Source organism: Mauremys reevesii, linkage group 6, assembly GCF_016161935.1.
Source record: "Mauremys reevesii isolate NIE-2019 linkage group 6, ASM1616193v1, whole genome shotgun sequence".
In the NCBI taxonomy this organism is placed as follows: Eukaryota; Metazoa; Chordata; order Testudines; family Geoemydidae; genus Mauremys; species Mauremys reevesii.
In genome coordinates, this window is record NC_052628.1 from 126,189,034 (window position 1) to 126,210,334 (window position 21,301).

Sequence of the window (21,301 nt, forward strand, 5' to 3'; positions counted from 1 at the left end):
CTGTTGTGATCTGGGGTGGGGGAACCAAACTGTCTGCACAACAGGGCTTTTTTTTTCTTTTTTCCTTTTTTCTGTAAGTTAAAATAAATGTTTCTGTGGGGCCTTCTTAGAGTATTGAACAGTCCCCATTTCCAAGTGGGGGGCCCTTTGCAGATATCAATGAATGTCTTGGGGCTTGGGTTTTTTTTTTTAAACAAGTTTCTTTCATGCTTAAAGTTTGGGGTGGGAATGTTTTCTAGAAAGAATGACCCAGAGCGTTCGACCAACTCCAGGGCCATATTTAATCTGTCCAATAGTGTTCCACCAACTCCTGGGGTCATATTGAAACTGTCTAATTGAGTTCTGCCAGCTCCAGCAGTTATATTGAAACTGTCCAATAGCATCTGCAAATTCCTGAGGTTTTATTTCATTTCATATTAATCAGAACTCACCATCCACCCCCTTCAAATTTAACCCTATGGCAACAAGGGTAAGTAATCGCAGTCACCCTGGCTATTCAGTGAGGGGGGGGTTAAACCCACTCAGTTCAACAGGATAAGTCAACTGTATTGTACTCAAACACAGGTCTGAACAGCCTGTTTGTTTTACTGTAAGCACATTTCTTAGGATTTTCCCCCCACCCACAACATACATTTCAGCTTTTTGCTGTAAATGGGTCACTTTTACACACAAAACCCACAAGCGCTAGGTTCTCACAAACAATTGATTTTTTATTTAAAAGACATACAGCTCCTTGAAACCAAGCCAAGATGCTTCATTAACACTTTTAGCTCATTGAAGGGCCAAAGGCCTTCCAACAGAAACACAGATAGTCACAAAGCCCTTTTCAATAGGGTTTATTTTTAAATTTACAGCTACCAAGTTTTCTATTGCGTGTTTGTCCCCTCACCATTCTCTAGCTGAATCCTTTTAGATTCCTTACAAATAGTCTTTTCCTTAAGCAGAAATCTGTAACTTTTTGTGCAGACTAGACGGCCAATATCAGGCCGTGTCGTGGATAAATGACCCCGCGTTGTGTTTGGATCAGAATCACACGAGGCCCCTTTATTACGAGCATGCGGGGGGCGGGGACCAGCGAACTGGCTTACCCCTGAATAGAGATTTTTCAACAGGTTTTATAGCAAAAAACCCACAATTCGTGATACACACGTCCTTGTTCACATGATTGCCATAACTGGAGAAATGCTGTGCAAGTGAGTGGAGACCCTGACTGTGTTTTAAAGAAAATGAACCAGAAGGTGCCTCCAATTTTTCCACTCCAGCTGTAAGAAGGTTATTTTCTTTAAAACACAGTCAGGGGCTCCACTCAACTTCACAGCATTGAACAAGGTCCCCCCTTGCGCTAAATGTTCTTGGCTTAGGCACAGACATTGCACAGCATAACCTCTGGCAATCACGGTGTTTAATCAGCTTCCCAAACCCAGCTCAGCACATAGGCCCCAGAGCTTGTGGTTTATATCCACTGAAGTCCAAGACACTCAGTCGTGGGGCTGTTGGCCTGGCGCATCTATGACACGGCCCTTGCAATCTTCACAAAGCTTTTCCCTCAGGCGGTGCTTAAGGGCAGCATAAACAGCAACACGTACAATAGTCCGCATGACTTTTTTATGCTCACGATGTGGCACTGGCCCAGTTAGTTCTATGCCAAGCCTCCTCCAAAACACCTCATGGCCATCATCCTCAGAGACCTCTTCAACAATTTGTATCGGCATTGAGCAAAACCAAGGTGGGCCCGGTTCATCTTCCCTGCTTGATGCAACGCTGTCCAGGGCTTCCAGGCCGTCTAGAAAGGCATTGTCGAGCTGTTGAGAGATTTTCAGAACAGAAACAGTGTAAGCACCCCACTGTTTGTTTTTACACAAACCCCAGTTCCTTACCCATTAAGAAGTGATTGCTTCTTAATCATTCATTTACCTGTGTGACGTCTTTTCCGTTCACCTTGGCCACTGGTGACTCCCCCCCAGCCTCAATCACATTCCACCTCTAAGGGGGTGGACAAAGAGAGGCCACCATGCTCATTGGGGTGTCTCACAAGCAGTTGGGTTTTGGGTTCAGGTTCGGGTTTATCCATCAATGGCTGGGCTGAAGGGCTCCCCTCAGTCGCTCCCTCCTCCTCCTCGGCACTGTCGCTGATGTAGCGCTTTCTCTGCAGATGGTCAAAGACCCTCAGGGCTAAGACAGAGTCTGAAGTTCTCACGGGGATGGTGAAGGAGTCCATGTTTCCTCTCAGCAGCCTTTCCACAATTTCTAAACCATGTGTCCTTGGTAAGAGATGGCCTTGTCTGTCCGGTGCTGGGATTTATGGGGTAATGGTACTGCACCCTGATTGCCAGAGGGCCTTGGGAGGAGTTCTTAGTGGGGTCATATGGCCCACTTCTGGATGGGTCACCCTGCCCCAGAATTCTCCCTGATTGGTCAAAATCTCCTCTTAGGGCAGTCCTATCAGGTCACAACCCATCCTAATTGGTAGATGGCAGTCGGAGGAGTTCTTAGAGGGATCACACGACCCACTTCTGGACGGGTCACCCCACCTCGGAACTCACCCTGATTGGTCAAATCTCCTCTCAGGGTGGTCCCTCTGGGATGAAACCCATCCTGATTGGTAGAGAGTGGTGGGAGGAGTTCTTAGAGGGGTCACATGACACACCTTACTTCCAGTCATGTGGCCACTTTGACCCCGGAGTTAAACCCCCCCCATGGGGCGGGACTTCCGGTGACAGGTGGGAGGGACTCAGGGGTCAACGGGTAGGGCTTGGGAGGGTCAAGGGGAGGGGTTAGGGTTTGATTGATGGTGGCATTCCTGATAAATACCAAGATTACATGGATTCCTTCGAAAGAAATGTGGACTCGTTACCTCTGGACCGGGACTATGATTGCCCTGTTGACCTACCACCTTGGCTGAAAGTTGCTTTTCCCTGTATTTACGCATTGTTGGGACCAGAATTAGTGGATCTCCCTGTGTAGAAGTCATGAAAACCAGTCCTAAGAGCAGGCCCTTTTTGGGAAGAAGAAATGTGGGACTCTGCTATGCCTCTCTTTAGACAATCAGCTCCTGAACAAAGTGATCTTTTGAAACCATTACCCACTGCTGTGAATCCCACAATTGTTGGCTCACAGGAAATCTGCAAAGGGTTTCATCAAACTTCATCTGCAAGGATTTCCAATCTAATGCTTGTTTGGGCAAGGGACAAATGGAAGACAGATTTCAAAACACACAACGGACATTTTAATGGTCTGATATGCTATTTGAGCTAACTAACAGTCCCCTGACCTTGCAACACTTCATCAGTGATGTATTTGGGGACAGTGTCATCTATTTGGGTGACATACATCTCTTTTTGGAGAACTCAGAGCAGCACGCGCAGCACATCCAAACCTGGAGAGGTTTTGGCAGCATGGTCATAGGCGGCAGGTTTGTATAATTTTTGGTGGGGCCCAAAATGGTGGTGCCCCCCCACTCCCGCCCTGTAAGCCGATATAAAATGAAGCTACAACGCGTCAGGCCACAAGATTACAAGGGTCAATTAAAAGTGGAAAGTCAGAAGCAGCACTTGCCTACTTCAATATACAGTATTATATTTTGTTGCACCTGTTGTGATGAAGTGGGAATGTTCTTAATATTTTCTCTGAATACTGTGTGGGTGCCTCAGTTTCCCCTGCAAGATGCCAACTGAAGGTGTTGGGGACAAAGAGATCAGGTGGCCTCCTTGTCCGGAAGAGACACAGAGGCCAGAGGAGGGAGTGTCAGTTTGCAGCTGGCTGGGGAAATGGGGAGAGACTCAGAACTTGGTTCTGGGCTCCCCACCCCGCAAGATGGACCTGACAGAGGGGTTCTGTTTTCTGTACCAACAAGCTCTGTTTAAACTGTGTTCCCGTCATCTAATAGCCAGACTGTAAAACAGAAGGTTTGAGAGTCACATCTGACTGCGGAGGTGGGGTGCAGGGACCTCTGGCTGCCCCAGGACCCCGCCTGGGCGGACTCACTGCAGAAAGTGCATGGTGTGGAAGGGCATGCTGAATGCTCTGAGGTCAGACCCAGGAAGGTGTAAGCTTCTTGCCCTGGAGACAGTCTGCTCAGAGAGAGGAGGCTCCCCCAGAGTCCTGACTGGCTTTGAAGGAGTGGTTCCAGAGCATCCCAGCATCCCCTTCCACCCCATGCACTTCCCAGAAGTCCACACAGGCACTAACACTCCCTCCTCTGGCCTTTGTCAAGAAGGCTAACAGCATTTTGGGCTGTATAAGTAGGGGCATTGCCAGCAGATCGAGGGACATGATCATTCTCCTCTGTTCAACATTGGTGAGGCCTCATCTAGAGTACTACATGCAGTTTTGGGCCCCACATTGCAAGAAGGATGTGGAAAAATTGGAAAATCCAGTGGAGGGCAACAAAAACGATTAGGGGGCTGGAGCACATGACTTCTGAGGAGAGGCTGATACCTCCTGTCAGGGAACTGGGATGGTTTAGTCTGCAGAAGAGAAGAATGAGGGAGGATTTGATAGCTGCTTTCAACTACCTGATAGGGGGTTACAAAGAGGATGGATCTAGACTGTTCTCAGCGGTGGCAGAGGACAGAACAAGGAGTAATGGTCTCAAGTTGCAGTGCGGGAGGTTGGATATTAAGAAAAACTTTTTCACTAGGAGGGTGGTGAAACACTGGAATGGGTTACCTAGGGAGGTGGTGGAATCTCCTTCCTTAGAGGTTTTTAAGGCCCAGCTTGACAAAGCCCTGGCTGGGATGATTTAGTTGGGAATTGGTCCTGCTTTGAGCATGAGGTTGGACTAGATGACCTCCTGAGGCTCCTTCCAACCCTGATATTCTATGATACTCTAAACTGACCACCAAATTTAAGTTGCGTGTTTTTCCCGTCAGGTGAGGACTCTGGGGCAGGGCTGGGGATAAGGAACTTGGGGTGCAGACAGGCTGCCTCAGGGCTAGGGCCAAAAAGGACTCCCCTCCACCCTCCCTGGCAGCAGCAAGCTCCAGGGGAGGGACCCCTCCTCTCCCCCGCAGTTCACTGCACATGCTCCTAGGTCCCTCTCAGGTCCAGAAAGCCCACTCTCCTCCCCTATGGTGGGTACCGAGGTGGGAGGTTGCCATCATGTGTGGCCTCCCCTGCTGCCACCCCTCACCATAGCCTCACTGGGGATGGGGCTGCCTCTTGCCCAGCATGGTGCAGGAGTGGGGACTGCAGGGTGGTAGCTGGGGAGGGGCACAGTACCACAAAATTCACCTAAGCCCCAGCTGCACAGGTCTAGGAAGCTCCCCTCCCCAGTGGTGTAGCCAGGTTCTAACATCAGGGGGAGCGAACACGTAAAAAAAGATGCCAGCCAACATATCCAAATACTAATCAGGTAGTTCTATAACAGGCTATAACAGGCTGCCCTGGACCCCATCACCCCCTGAAGCACAAGGTAGGGGTAGGCACCACCATGTTGTGCAACAAACACTTGACAAAATTACTGGACTTAGTGATGGACAATGCGGGCAGGTGGGTATTATGTCATTCAATCATTCAACCCATAAAATTGCACACATTTTGCCTCAGTGAAATTAAATATCCAGAGAATTACTGGGCCTGTGATGATGACCAGGGCTTGCTCACCTGTGGCTCAGGCTCCCCCTCCCTGTGCTGTGGAGGCACAGCCAGGCAGGTCTGCATCTGCAGGCAGGCACCCTGCCTCAGGTGCAGCTCCCGTGGGCCCTGATAGCCACTAGACTGGGAGCCTCCTGACCAATGGAATGGGCTGGGCTGGGGGGCGGAAGGCAAAGGGGGAGATTGTAGGGAGCTTTGGAGGAGGGGAGGCAGTGGGGAGGGGAGTGGGCTGGCACAAAGGGGAGGGCTCTCTGGAGAGGAGTGACAGGGGCACAGGGGTCATTGGGAGTCTCTCAAGGGGGCAGAGGGTTGTGTGGGTCTCTGTGGGGCAGGGGGCTGTGATGGGCAGAGCCAGCTGCAACCTGGGTCTGCTCTGCGGGGGGTGTTGCTATAGTCCCCTCAGGAAGCTTCCCCCCCCCATCCTGTGTATTTTATACCAGCCCCGGGGTGCCCATTGCTGCTCCTTTCCCTGCCCATGGCTCCATCTGTCTGTCCCCACAACCCCCCAGCTGTGTCCATCTGTCTGTCCTCACAACCCCCCTGGCTGTGTCCTGGTGTCTGTCTGTCCCACAACCCCCTGGCTGTGTCCTTGTGTCTGTCTGTCCCACAACCCCCAGCTGTGTCTGGCTGGCTGCCCCCACCACCCCCGGCTGTGTGTGTCTGTCCCACAACCCCCCAGCTGTGTCTGTTTGTCCCCACCAACGCGCCCCCCGACTGTATCTTTGTGTCTGTCTGTCCCCACCACCCCCGGCTGTGTCTGTCTGTCCCCGTGTGTGTCTGTCCCACCACCCCGGCTGTGTCTGTCTGTCCCCGTGTGTGTGTCTGTCCCACAACCCCCCGGCTGTGTCTGGCCGGCTGCCCCACCACCCCGGCTGTGTGTGTCTGCCCCACCCCCGCTGTGTGTGTCTGTCCCACAACCCCCTGGCTGTGTCTGGCTGGCTGCCCCCACCACCCCGGCTGTGTCTGTCTGTCCCACAACCCCTGGCTGTGTCTGTCTGGCTGCCCCCACCACCCCCTGTCCCCGCTGTGTGTGTCTGTCCCACAACCCCTGGCTGTGTCCTTGTGTCTGTCTGTCCCACAACCCCCCGGCTGTGTCTGGCTGGCTGCCCCCCCCACCCCGGCTGTGTCTGGCTGTCCAACAACCCCTGGCTGTGTCTGGCTGGCTGCCCCACCACCCCCGGCTGTGTCTGTCTGTCCAACAACCCCCTGGCTGTGTCTGTTTGTCCCCACCAAACCCCCCTCCCCGGCTGTGTCCATGTGTCTGGCTGCCCCCACAGCTCACCGGCTGAGTCTGTCTGACAGGCACAGAGCCTGCTGCTGCTCTGCCCAGGGCTCAGCCGCTGCCGGTGGCTCGCTCCCCCTCCCTGCTGTGGAGGCGTGGCCAGGCAGCTCCGGAACCACCCCCGGCAGCTCCCATTGGCTGGGGTTCCCGGCCAATGGGCTGTGAGCCCAGTCGCTGCTGGAGCCTCTCCTGGGAGCTGCCACTGCAGTGAGAGCGCCCGGCATGGCAGCGCGGGGACCCCCAAAGCACAGGGCCTGGGGCCCAAACATTGCTGGAGCTGGGCCCACCTTTAGGATTATTGGTGGGGCCTGGGCTCCACGGGCCCATAGAACTCGCCGCCTATCTCAACACAGAATTGGAAAAGCGGAACCTCCAGCCAACTCTCCACAGAGTTTTGGGGGTACATCCTCTCCCCAGAAGATGTTACCATTGATGCAAATAAGGTGGAAGCCATTCATAAATGGGGCAAAGTTGGAAGTCCTCAAGAAGTGCAGCGCTTCCTAGACTTCACTCATCCTGTGAAATCGAGACGTGCTGGCTCTCAGTGATGCTTAGACGGAAAACCACGTACCCCACACAGAGGTTGGAACCAGCCACTTCCAGGTTGTCCTGAGGAGCCATGATTTCTCCAGGAGTTGGGTAAAGGGCACAGGGATCAGCCTCTCAAAGGTAGGGGAGGGTCGTGTGAGGAGAGGGTCTAAGAGAGGAGGGGCGTGGGCTAGGCTCTGTATTTGGGCTTGGTAGGGATCGAGAGAAGGGAGAGGGCTGTTAGAGGGCAATGCGAGGTGCAAGGGGGGTCGGAGATGGGGGCAAGGCCTGAAAAGTTCAGCTGCTTTAGATCAACTGTGCCAGAGAATCACTGGCTGAAGTGACTGAAAGCTCTGAACTGGGGCTGGCCAAAATCCTCCTCCTCAGACGGGAACATCCCAAAAGTCTGTAGAAGCTCAGCCTCTGAGGTGAATGTTGTGGCCCTAACCTCTCTCTGCTCTGTACCTCACAGGATTCCAGCCGGCTGTTCCAATCCAGGAGGAAAACTGTGTCACTGAAGTCTCCCAGCACCTGTGCAGTGAAGTGCCACTTAAACCTGATGTGATGCACAGACCTTGCCCTGGCTGTCTGCACAGGGCTGAATTTCACCCCGTCAGAGTGTAAGGAAATGGCTGAAAGCCTTTTTCTTTTTGGACATCTGTCTAGTGGGAAAGAACCATGGGGATTTTTAACCTGTTTCGCTCCCATGCCTGGTGCTTCAATGATGCAGAGACGTGCTAATGCATTGGTTGATTTCCCCACCTTTTAATCTACTCTCTTCTTCTCTTTTAACAGGTATTCTAAGGGCCCCCATTGCATCATATGGGCATTCTTGGGGGTGCAGATGGCATCAGACCTGCACCTGAATAAATAATAGGGAATGAAATATGCAGACACTAAAGTTCTGCAGCCAAATTCTCAGAAACCTTCCTCTTCCATGTAGGATCAGGATTTTGGTTTGAATTGATTTTTTTTTTAAAAAGTGCTAAGCAGATGCTACACTGTAAGAAGAGGAAAGAGAATCAAAAACTGAAAGATTGTTACGAAAACCAATGAAGAGCTGCAGAGAGTGGGGACCCGGCAAAGCAAACAAATGAATACTGTGAGTAAATAACCTGAAAGCAAATGGGGAAGAAAACCTCATCTGGGTAATTGTGGCTCTTGGGACAAAAATCGGGTTCCTGGGTACGTAGCCTGGCTGAGATCATCCCTTTTCCCTGGGATTCAAATGTCAATCTCTGTGTGATGTCCTTATTTTATTCCTAGGAAAAGGATCCCCAAAGGAGGTGTACGGATCCGGGACTCTAATGTCTGCCAGAAGATTCAGCCACCTTCACAGGTAGAAGTCACTGGCTTTCCTACAATGCCGCTAGTGCTCTTCCTGCTCTCCAGGTCTGCTCCCTCCAGCAGGACAGAGACACCCCTTAACTCCCCGAGTCCTGATTTCCTGCCATTCAAAAGGCTGAGGGTTTGCATTGCCCCCACCCCAACCATCAGAGGCTTTTCCTATGGGAATCTCCCTAGAGCAGGGGAAAAATCTGGTCTTCCATTAGAACCAGTCTGCTCAGTAAATCCACCCACACTGACCTCATCTCAGCTGCTTTGTTTATCCGAGATTAGTGGTATCTTTGGAAAACCCTTAGCGTGTTGGGGTGTGAGGTGGAGTAGGGGATGCAGGAGCACCTGCAGATTCCCCTGAAGAACACCACCCTGTCTTTCTCTGGTCAGGTTAGAGCTCATCGTCCATTGCGGAGGTGAAGACCGGATGAGAGCTGCTGGATTGACCTTGATGTGCCATGTCCTTGTGTGGATGAAGGACCTACATCTCAGGGATGGCCAGCAGCAGATGTAACACGTGTGTCCAGGAATGGGCTAAATAACCTACATTGAGAGGTAAGTAAAATCGTGGCCACATGTAGACATCACAGGAATTGGTGGGGATTGACCCAGGGTCCTTCAGCACAAGCCCCTCTCACTCACTGTCAACAAATCCAGCTCCACTCACTAGACCACACCCCATTCCAGAGCCCCAGATCCCAGGAGCCCTGATTCTCAGACCCGGGCCTCACATCACAAGGCCAAACCTCCTCCCATTCTGGGCGCTGTAGAAGGGACCATTGGCAAAAAAACCCTCTACATTCCCCCTGTCAGAGACTGCGGCCACGGGTGACAAGTGAATGAGCTGAGATCTCCCCTGTGGGAATCCGAGGGGCTGCACATTTGGGGTTTCACAGGGATGGCGTCTGGCAGCCATTGACAGAGTGTTCCTGGGAGGAGATTTTCCGTCTCTAACAAAGGGTTTCTGTTCCCCCAGATCTCAGCTGCTCAGCAGAATGCGGGAGAGCCGAGTGCTGATGGGCTAGAGGGGTCCCAGGAGTCGTTGTGCAGCAGGGGCAGTGTCTGCAGTCACCATGGGCCATACCCTGCGCTCCAGACAACCCAGGTTGGTTCCCTGGATTGCAAAGGGGACTTTGGCTTGGGGAATCGGTGCCGGTGCCTGTGTCCACAACTGGGATGTTTTTCTGAGGCTACTCCATGGTCCATGAAGCGCCATGCAAGCAAGGCGAGAATGGACATTAGAGAGCGAGGCCGGGACCTCTGCAGGGCTGCTGCAGTCAAACATCCACAGCCAGAAGAGAGACGATGGGAAACGCACTTCGCTGGCTGGCCACAGCCGCAGCAGCTGTCTCAGAAAGCTCTGCCAACAGAGGCAGGACGAAGAGCCACACAGGGAGAGCCTGGGTTGCAATTAGCAAGTTGCAGTTTTTTCAGTGGATTATGCTGCCCTGACAGTCTATTTCCTGCAATGTGCACATCCAGCCTCCCTGGCTGACCTCAATGGGAGTTAGGTTCTCTGTGCCAACAGGACAGGGCTGGCCTTACCATGAGGTGAACTGAGGCGGCTGTCGCAGGTGCCAAACTGTGGCAGGCCACCACTAGGACCCAGAGCGTAGAAAATTGTCTGGTGCTGGTGCATATGTTTTCTCTCTGCTGGAGATGCACAGAGATGGTGGAGTGCTGTGCTGGAGGAAGGGGGCATAAGAGACATAACAGGCAGGCAGGAGAAAAGGAGAGAGGGAATAACAGAAAGCAACAGGAGCTGCAGTCAGAGAGAGGAGGAGGAGCCTCTTATGTACCTCTCGAGCACCCCCAGGAGTCTGGACTAACACCAGCTTCTCAGGGAGCTTCCTATTTCCTGCTGCTTCCCTGAACCCGCTTGAGAACAGACAGTCAACTGAAGTAGTAGGAGCCGAGTAGGCCCTTAAGATGCTGATATCTTCCCTCATTCAGACCCTGCTACCAGCCTGCTTATTTGTCCCCTGCCACTCTAGCTGGCACAGAACAGCAGTCATGAGTGAATGAAGAAAAGGCCCCTCTGAGGCAGCATTCAGAAAAAGAAAGAAAGAAAGAAAGCAAAGGAAGCATTTCTGTCTATGCAGGAAGGACACTCTGCTGAGATACTCAGACGCAAATGTTCATGGTGAGCCTTCCGGCCCCAGTGAGGATGTGAGTGCTGAGGAGATGCCTGATCTTCCAGGTAGTCAGAGTGCAGGTGACCTGGCAGCTACTGCAGCATCCATATCTCCATCTCAAATAGATGTAACCATGCACATTCCTGAAGAAAAGTGTAGATCAGAGAAGAGTGTGGTGGAGGCACAAGAAACAGCTGCTGCTGAGTTTAGTTCCTTAAATCTAGATGATCCAGGACTGTGGACCCACTTGAGCAGTAGCCTGAGGGACTTCCTTGTACTGCCTGGGCCACAGCAAGTGAAAAACTTCATGTTCCCCAAAGACAATGAAAATAGAAGTTTCCATCCAACACATTCCTGGTGTGAAATCCCCAATGGTGACAAAGTGGAGAGGCCATGGCTTATGTACTCAAAACCCAAGAATGCTGCACAGTGTTTTTGTTGCAAACTCCTCCAGTCTAATGTTCCAGCCACACTGAGTTCTACAGGAACAAAGGGCTGGAAAAATCTGGCTAGAAATGTGGCATGCCTTGAGAGGGCAGCAAATCACCAGAGAGCATTCCATAGGTGGGAAGAGCTTGAGATGAGCCTAAGGCAAAAGTCCACCATAGATGATCAGCATCAAGAGAAGATTGCATCAGAGTTCTGAAAAGGCTCTTTGCCATTGTAAGGGTGTTTGCTACCCAAAACTTAGCACTGCGCTGCACTTCAGATCAGCTGCATGTGCCAAACAATGGAAACTTCTGCATAGAACCTCCTCACCACACAAGTTCCCCAATCCACCACCCTTTCTTTAATCATAATGATAATTCATAATAAATAAATGACTATTCATCAGAAGAAAGAAAGAACGTCCTAGTTCTTACATCTCCTGCTTTCTTTGTATGTGTCAGTCTTCCTTAGATCATAGGGGCTTTGTATCAGGGAGTGTCCTTACTTTCTCTGTCTTGTAAAGCGCACACTAGTGACACTGACCAGATAAATAATGGAGACATCACACATACACAAATAACCAAACCCTTTGTCATGAAGGCTATTCTCCTCAATAAAGCAAGCTATAAACATTAGGAAATGCACAGAGGACTAAAAGGTTGCAAAGTGAAGCACTCTCAAGTTAGGAAATACCAGAATGAGCATTGCCTGTGCAACGTTAACTCTGCAAGAAATGAGGCAGGGATCCTACAGGCAACAGACTCCTTCAATACCCAGCCCAGAGCAGAAAACCCTGTGCGCTGAATAAGGAAGGGGTCCCATGGGAAAAAACATACTATGGGATCATGTCATTAAAGTCTGCATCATCCTGCAAATGTACAAGAGGACTGAATTGAGGGTGCCAGGGCAACACTTCTTTGGACATTTGCTAACCTGAGAATGCTTCACTTTGTAACCTTTCCATCCTGTTTAGAAACCTTGACTTTGTATTTCCTAATGATCTTATTGATGAAAGCAAACGTGAGTAACGTTAAATGAAGGGTTTTTGTTTGTTAATTTCCTTTGTTGTTTTTTTAATAGAAAAAAAATCTTTTATCTCTGTGCTGTGTAACGGGCAGACTCGCTGCAGGAAGCGCACAGTGTGGAAGGGGATTCTGAATGCTCCGAGGTCAGACCCAGGAAGGTCGAAGCTGTGTAAGCTTCTTGCCCTGGTGACAGTCTGCTCAGAGAGAGGAGGCTCCCCCAGAGTCCTGACTGGCTTCATACAGAGCAGTTCCAGAGCATCGGACCTGTGACTCCGTGACAGGGACTAAAAGAAATGCCCTGCCTCAGAGGTTCTTAAACTTGTTGATGTTTAGGCCACATCTGAAGAGGTGTCTGGTAGACCATCTCCCCTCCCATTATGACCATGCAGACCGAGACCACCACTTTCCTTCCTACTTGCAATCCTACAATACCCCTATAGCAATTTCAGCAACTGTTTATATCAGTGTTTCTCAAACTGGGTTCACTGCTTGTGTAAGGAAAGCCCCTGGCAGGCCGGGCCAGTTTGTTTACCTGCCCCGTCTGCAAGTCCGGGTGATCGTGGCTCCCACTGGCCACGGTTTGCCGCTGCAGGCCAATGGGAGCTGCTGGAAGCGGCGGCCAGTATGTCCCTCGGCCTGCGCTGCTTCCAGCAGCCTACATTAGCCCAGAGCAGCGAACCATAGCCAATGGGAGCCACGATCGGCTGGACCTGCGAACCGGGCAGGTAAACAAACCGGCCCAGCCCGCCAGGGGCTTTCCCTACACAAGCGGCGACCCCAGTTTGAGAAACACTGGTTTATATAGACAAATACTATTTGGAAAGCATAGCATTAAAGATAATTGAGGTGACTGAATAAGCTCAGTCCTTTATGAAATGGTGACTGTACTTTGGCTAATTTCATTATGTGTATTGAGTAACATCTGCAGGCCCCAACAGGGATGAAGGTCTCATTTTGCTAAGTGATGTGCACATGGAATAAGAGTGAATCCCTGCTCCAAAGAGCTTGGAGATAAGATTTTCAAGAATTACTAATGACTTTTGGTGCCCAGTGCTCTGCCTGAGACACTTTAAAGGGGCCTGTTTTAGACAGCAGGTGCTCACTGCCTGAAACACAGGCCTCTAAGGTGTCTCAAGTAGAGCACCCACAAATGGAGGCACCAAAAATTACTCTGAAAATCTTGGTCTATTGTTGGAGTTATCAGGGGAGTACACACAAACGAGGAAGGACAAACAGTTAACTGATTGCTCCTTAAATTACTAACCCATCGCAGCAAACCAGTTGCCTAGCCATTGTCAAGTATTCCATATACATCAGTGCAGAGCGGATGTGAGGAATTTTCACCTTCCCACTCCCATCAGTTTTGTCTCAGGCTAGGTCGTCATTGCAGAGTTAACTCTGGTTATCTATACTTCAGTTAACTCTTCAGGTTAACCTACCTCAGGTGAGGGCAGAACAACACTTGAGCTGCACAGAGTGATAGGATTAGCAGCTCACTAGTTGTGCTAGCTCGAGCTGTTGCTTGTACCTGAGCCAAGCCAATTCTGGGCAGCAGACCAGGAGATGGTCGAGTTCAAGGTCCTGACAAAAGAAGAAAGGAGAGCAGCAGAATACAGACCCTGCACTTCAGAAAAGCAGATGTTGACTCCCTCAGGGAACTGATGGGCAGGATCCCCTGGGAGGCTAATATGTGGGGGAAAGGAGTCCAGCCTTAATGAGGGTGCAGGATCAAACCATCCTGATGTGCAGAAAAAGAACAGCAAGTATGGCAGGCAGCCAACTTGGCTTAACAGAGACATATTCAGTGAGCTTAAACACAACAAGGAAACTTACAGGAAGTGGAAACTTGGACAGAGGACGAGGGAGGCATATAAAATTATTGCTCCAGCATGCATAATCAGGAAGGCCAGAGCACAACTGGAGTTGCAGCTAGCAAGGGATGTTAAGAGTAACAAGAAGGGTTTCTAGAGGTATGTTAGCAACAATAAGGTCAGGGAAAGTATGGGACCCTTACTGAATGGGGGAGGCAACCTAGAGACAGATGGATGTGGAAAAAGCTGAAGTACTCAATGCTTTTTTTGCCTCAGTCTTCACAGACAAGGTCAGCTCCCACACTGCTGCACGGGGCAGCACAGTATGGGGAGCAGGTGTGCAGCCCTCAGTGGTGAAACAACAGGTTAAGGACTATTTAGAAAAGCAGGACATGCACAAGTTCATGAGTCAGATGGAATGCATCCAAGGGTGTGGAGGGAGTTGGCTGATGTGATTGCAGAGCCATTGGCCATTATCTTTGAAAACTTGTGGTGATCCAGGGACGTCCCAGACAATTGGAAAAAGGCAAATATAGTGCCCATCTTTAAAAAAGGGAAGAAGGAGAATCCGGGGAAGTACAGACTGGTCAGCCTCACCTCAGTCCCTGGAAAAATCATGGAGCAGGTCCTCAAGGAATCCATTTTGAAGCACTTGGAGGAGAGGAAGGTGATCAGGAACAGTCAGCCTGGATTCACCAAGGGCAAGTCATGCCTGACCAACCTGATTGCCTTCTATGATGAGATAACTGGCTCTGTGGATATGGGGAAAGCAGTGGACATGATATACTTTGACTTTAGCAAAGCTTTTGATACGGTCTCCCACAGTATCCCTGCCAGCAAGTTAAAGAAGTATGAATTGGATGAATGGACTATAAGGTGGATAGAAAGCTGGCTAGATTGTCAGGCTCAACAGGTAGTGGTCAGCAGCTCGATGTCTAGTTTGCAGCCGGTATCAAGCAGAGTGCCCCAGGGGTGGGTTCCTGGGGCCGGTTTTGTTCAACATCTTCATTAATGATCCGGATACTGGAATGGATTGCACCCTCAGCAAGTCTGCGGATGACACTAAGCTGGAGGGAGAGGTAGATATGCTGGAGGGCAGGGATAGGTCCACAGGGACCTAGACAAATTGGAGGATTGGGCCAAAATAAATCTGATGAGGTTCAACAAGAACATGTGCAGAGTCCTGCACTTAGGACGGAAGAATCCCATGCACTGCTACAGGCTGGGGACCAACTGGCTAAGCAGCAGTTCTGCAGAAAAGGACCTGGGGGTTACAGTGGACAAGAAGCTGGATATGAGTCAACAGTGTGCCCTTGTTGCCAAGAAGGCTAATGGCATATTGGGCTGCATTAGTAGGATCGCTGCCAGCAGATCGAGGGAGGTGATTATTCCCCTCTATTCGGCACCAGTGAGGCCATATCTGGAGTACTGTGTCCAGATTCGGGCCCCCCACTACAGAAAGAATATGGAGAAATTGGACAGAGTCCAGTGGAGGGCAATGAAAATTATTAGAGGGCTGGGGTACATGACTTATGAGGAGAGGCTGAGGGAACTGGGATTATTTGGTCTGCAGAAGAGAAGCGTGAGGGGGGATTTGATAGCAGCCTTCAACTACCTGAAGGGGGGTTCCAAAGAGGATGGAGCTCAGCTGTTCTCAGTGGTGGCAGATGACAGAACAAGGAGCAATGGTCTCAAGTTGCAGTGGGGGAAGTCTAGGTTGGCTATTAGGAAAAACTATTTCACTAGGAGGGCAGTGAAGCACTGGAATGGGTTACCTAGGGAGGTGGTGGAATCTCCTTCCTTAGAGATTTTTAAGGCCCGGCCTGACAAAGCCCTGGCTGGGATGATTTAGTTAGTGTTGGTCCTGCTTTAAGCAAGGAGTTGGACTAGATGACCTCCTGAGGTCTCTTCCCACCCTAATCTTCTATGATTCTATGTTAAAGTACCACCACAGTTATAACTCATGTTAGCTCTGCAGTGAAAACAAGCCTTCTGTTAGAAGCCACAGCCATATGAGCAGTTAGCTCTTCATAGACCATCAGCAATTGCAATTAGTGCACAGGCCACTGGTATCAGTTTGGCAACGTCTGCCTGCCCCATCTAATTTGCTGAAGAGGAAAAAGCTTTCAGTGCCCTGTGCTGAAGGAACCCAGTGCTCAGACATTTGGGCAATATTTGTAGAGCAATGATTGCTCAAAAGGGTATGTAATCTGGAGCAATAAAAGGACTTTCAACCAACATCAATGAATTTTATAGAGCCTTTCTGAAAATTATTAACTCATTTAATTTATTGCTTTACTGTATTTTTAAACAAAGTACCAAGTAGGAGAGGGAAGACAATGATGCAAACTAAAAATACCCAGGCACTATTTTGAGAATAGTTCCTATGTACTTTTATCTCTTACTAAGTATGAACTGACACATTAATGTTCCTCTACACAGAATTCAGAGACATCACTGGAAGTTTTGAGTGTGAAAGGAATAGAGGATTGGTAGTCTGAGAAGTTGAAAAATTTGAGAGGGTACAGAAAACACCCAAAAACTATTTGAGGACTGGAGAGACAATCTCAGCTGGCCCGTGCCTGCTGACTTGGGCTCACGTAAAGGGTGGTTTAATTGTGGTGTAGACATTCGGGCTTCAGGGGCAGCCCGAGCTCTGGGACACTCCCCCCCCCCCGAGGGGTTCTATTGGCGGGAGCCCAGCCCAAGCCCAAATGTCTATACCGCAATTAAATAGCCCCTTAGCCCGAGCCCCATGAGCCTGAGTCGGGTGGCAAGAACCAGCCATGAGTATTTAATTGCACTGTAGACAGATCCTTAAAGAGCCCAATCTCTTTAGCTTACCATAAAAACTAAATTGACTTAATTACAGGGGGTAAGTATCTTCACAGGGAGAAAAGTCCAGGTTTTAAAAGGCTCTAATCTAGTGGAAAAAGGTATAAAAAAACCCCAGTGGCTGGAAGCTGAAGCCAGACAAATTCAGATCAGAAATTAGACACACATTTTTAACAATCAGGGTATTTAACCATTGGAACAACCAACCAATGGAGGTGGTGGTTTCTTCATTCCTCAAGGTCTTCAAACCAAGACCGGAAGCCTTTCTGGAAGATATGATCTAGTCAAACACAAGTTACTGCACTCAGTACAGGGGTAACTGGGTGAAAATTAATGGCTTGTGATATATAGGAGATAAGACTAGATGAGCGAATAGTCCCTTCTGGCCTTAAACTCTGTCAATCTGAAGTATTTCTTAGTCCCCAAGAAAGTAAGATCTTAGCCCCAATTCAGCAAACACACACACACATAAGTTAACAGGTAAGAGTATTCCTATTGACCTCAGTTAAGCTACTCACATAAGTTACTTATGTGCAGGCCCAGAGCCAGCCAACCCAAAGATGGAGAAATACAGGAAACTCTGAAGAGGCCAAAAAAAGGTCTGGGGTTCATGCCCAGAAAGTTTTGAGAGATGACAGTATCCTGGATTTAAAATTAAGACGTTTTAGCTTATCACTTAGCATTTTAACACAACAAGATTTGGCAAATACCAGACGCGTGTTGAAGGGTCCATGCCAACATCCTCTCCCCAATTTGGGTGTCTTTGCCCCCATTCCTTTTCCCTCTCTTTGATGGATCGAGCGATCACCTACCCCATCGGCTTGAGTCTCTCACCGCCCTGTTATCTCCTCTGAGAATCTTTACAGTTCTCTCAGACTCTGTCCCTATTCTTCTTCCCTACTTTGAGGTGAGGTGATGTCTCTACATTCTTTATAATGAGGCCTCTCCATTCTCATGGGAGGTCTCTTTCCTCCCATGTAATCTTCCCCGCAAGCATACCATAGACCTCTTTGCTAGGCTGGAAATACCACTGAAGTATGTACAGCCAACAGGGGGAGCAGTGGAGGAAGCTGCTATCAGTGGCTAAAAGCAGAAGAGGCATCACAGCTCCCTGTGCTAAGAAGAAACTGCAGGGTTTTTCTGAGCCCCCTTTTACCCATCTCATTACTGGGATTTTTGTCTGGGGAGGCAGAGACACACAACTGGGGAGGCAGAGCCACTTAGCACCTCCTCGCTGCAACAGACCTGTTCTGTGTGTTAGCATTTGCACCATCAGGGCCTTAGCTTGGGTTCAGGTTAAGAATTTAAACCAGTCACAGTTTAAATACTTCTAGATATGTGATAATCGAAGGGGGTGGAGGGGTAGCTCCCTTTTATGGACAGCCAGCCATCTACAAAATCCGTTAGTAGCTATTCTCTATGTGCTTTACCTGTAAAGGGTTAAAAAAGCCCATAGGTAAAAGGAAGGGAGCGGGCACCTGACCAAAAAAGCCAATGGGAGGGACAGAACTTTTTAAAATTTGGGGGGAAAAAACTTTCCCTTTGTTTGTCTGTTGTTGTTCTCCAGAGGGAGGGGACAGAGCAAAAACAGGGCTAAAGCTATGCTGTAAAAAGCTGTGAACCAGGTATGAAAATCACCAGATCATACCTAAAAACTACTCAGTTTGGAACCCCAGATATGTAAGTAGATCATGAAATGTCTAGAAAGAGGCGATTAGGTTTCTCTCTTATTTCTGTAAGACTCTGTGGACTCCTCTGTGCTAACCCCCAAATGCTTTTGTTTTGCTTGCAACCTTTAAGCTGGATCTCACAAAAACCATTCTTGAAGCTTTATTATATTTGCTCTTTCTAAATCTAGCAATAGCCTAAGTTCCAGCTGTATTTTTTTTTTTTTAGTAAAATTTACCTTTTTAAAGAACAGGATTGGGTTGTTTGTGTCCTAAGAGGTTTGTATATATGTTGTTTAATTAGGTGATGACAACAGCTGATTTCCTTTCTTTTCTTTCTCAGCTCTTCCCTGGAGGGTGTGTGTGAAAGGACTTGAGGGTACCCCCACAGGGAGGAATTCCCTTCCTGGGTCCAAAGGGTTGTTTTTTTTTGCATCTGAGTGGTAGCAGCATCAACCATCCAAGGTCAAAGAAAAGCTGTAACCTGGGGAGTTTAATACCAGCCTGGAGTGGCCAGTATTCATTTTTAGAATCCTTGAGGGCCCCCACCTTCTGTACTCAAAGTGCCAGAGTGGGGAATCAGCCTTGTCAAGATAGCATTGCATGCAAATAGGTAAAGAAATGCTTACATAGTGAAAAACCCAAAACTGTGTAAATACACATTATGAGGCACTCTGTTTCAAGCAGCTTTACCTCATTCCATACACACCTTGAGTTCATGCTCCACTGCTTCTCCTATGGACACATACACTGCATTAATACAGCACTGGGAAATTATTACTAGTACATCTCTGCTATCTTATGATTAAAAGCTAGTGTATGTGTTAAGTATGTTGAAAGTATTATAAATTACAGAAATCCAAGTGGATTGTCACCATAGCACAAGACATCTGCAGGTGATTTTAAAAAAAATATTTTGCTTAATAGCAAGATCTTTCCCCCATCCCTTTTTCCTGATGAAGAACAGCTGAACTTTTTCTTGCTCAAGCTTTAAAAAAACAAAACAACAAAAAAACTTTCAATCTGGGGACCAGTCCCAAAAGGCAGTATTTTGATAGGTGACAGTTTGTGTGTTATATAAGCAACTGGCAGACCTTTTATCTTGGAAACAATTCAGCAATGTTAATTTTAGATGTAGCTACACACTGCAGCTACACCAACACCAAACCAAAAGATCCTTTTTTGTCTTCAATAATTACATTTTCAGCTCCAGTCCAGAGGCCTGCACCTGTTCCAGCTCAAGTCAGGCATATTCTGCCAGTATTTATCACATCATTTAAGAGCTCAGCCCAAGAGCATTTTATTAAAAAAAAATGTAATTGAATCTTTGCCACAGTTCCTCTCTCCTCTATTTTCCATGTGTGATGGGGTAGTCTGTCCCCTTAAGGGTAGGAGGGCCTAGGGGGTCATTCAATCCACCCCTGTCCTGAGGCATGGCTCTTCAGTGGGTTGGGATGCCTGATGTACCTAAGTCCCCCGTGTCCCAGCCAATTGGGATGAGCATTTGGAAGGGGACCAGCATATATACTGCTTCCTCCCTCATAGTAGTGGAGAAAATAGCAGGAGAAAGTCTGCTTGCTGAATCCTTCTAGTCTGAAAGCAAAAGGATTGACTGGGAGAAAAAAGAGTCAATGGGAGGAGAAGCTGGCTGAAGCCCTACAACTGAATTACACCCAGCTCCCAGGAGGAGAGATGGGGATTCCTGGTTTCAAGAGAGGAAGGGACAGGCTGAAGTATAGCCCAACTGCGGGAGGAGGGCTAGGGTTTCATGAACATGGGGAAAGGAAGCCTACTTGGTCGCTTTTATGGACCCAGAGTGGGAGTGAACTCAGGATACTAAAAAAGTTGTTTGTGCTCTGTAAGAAGAGCTAGTAAACCAGACCACCCAAAGGAGGTATTTTGTCTGAAGTAATGTGGTCTGAGTAATTGGGAAAAAAAAACCAAGCAGGCACTGTCCCTGCCTGGCCACAAGAGGGAGTGCTGGACAGCAGCAGACATTTACATGTGTTTGAAGGAAGGATCTATTCTGAGACATTACTGTAGAAATGGTTCTATGTTAGGGTTGGAACTTTCTCATCACACAAAACCAAACATCCTCACCCCACCCCTTCCCAGGACCGGCCCTCCCCTGCCCCTTGCCCAAGGCCCCACCCTCACTCTCTACATTCCCCTTCCCTCAGTGGCTCGCTCTCCCCCATGTTCACTCACTTTCACTGGGCTGGGGCAGGGGGTTAGAGTGCAGAAAGGGGTGAGAGCTCTAACTGGGGATGCAGGCTCCAGGGTGGGGCCAGAAATGAGGGGTTCAGGGTGCAGGAGGAGACTCTGGGCTGGGGCAGGGAGTTGGGGTGTGGGAGGGGGTGAACAAACTTTTTGGCCTGAGGGCCACATCTGGGAATAGAAATTGTATGGCAAGACATGAATGCTCAGAAAATTGGGGTTGGGGTGCGGGAGTGGGTGAGGGCTCTGGGGTGGGGCTGAGGATTTGGGGTGCAGGAGGGTGCTCCAGCCTGGGAAGTGGGGGGTGAGGGATTCAGAGTGTGGGAGGGGGCTGCAGGTTGAGGCATGGGGTTAGGGTGTGAAGGGGGTACAGGCTCTGGACTGGGGGTGAGGGCTCTGGGGTGAGGCTGAGGATGAGGGGTTTGGGATGCAGGAGGGG

General features: G+C 49.3%; 1 long non-coding RNA gene across 1 annotated transcript; it reads left to right on the plus strand.

Annotated features, from left to right (window-relative positions):
* The first annotated feature begins 8,235 nt into the window (after nucleotides 1-8,235).
* On the plus strand, nucleotides 8,236-9,163 carry LOC120407267. The gene is made up of 3 exons (XR_005599872.1): nucleotides 8,236-8,507; nucleotides 8,672-8,744; nucleotides 9,134-9,163. It is a non-coding gene; the product is annotated as an uncharacterized LOC120407267 (long non-coding RNA).
* The last annotated feature ends 12,138 nt before the right edge of the window (nucleotides 9,164-21,301 follow it).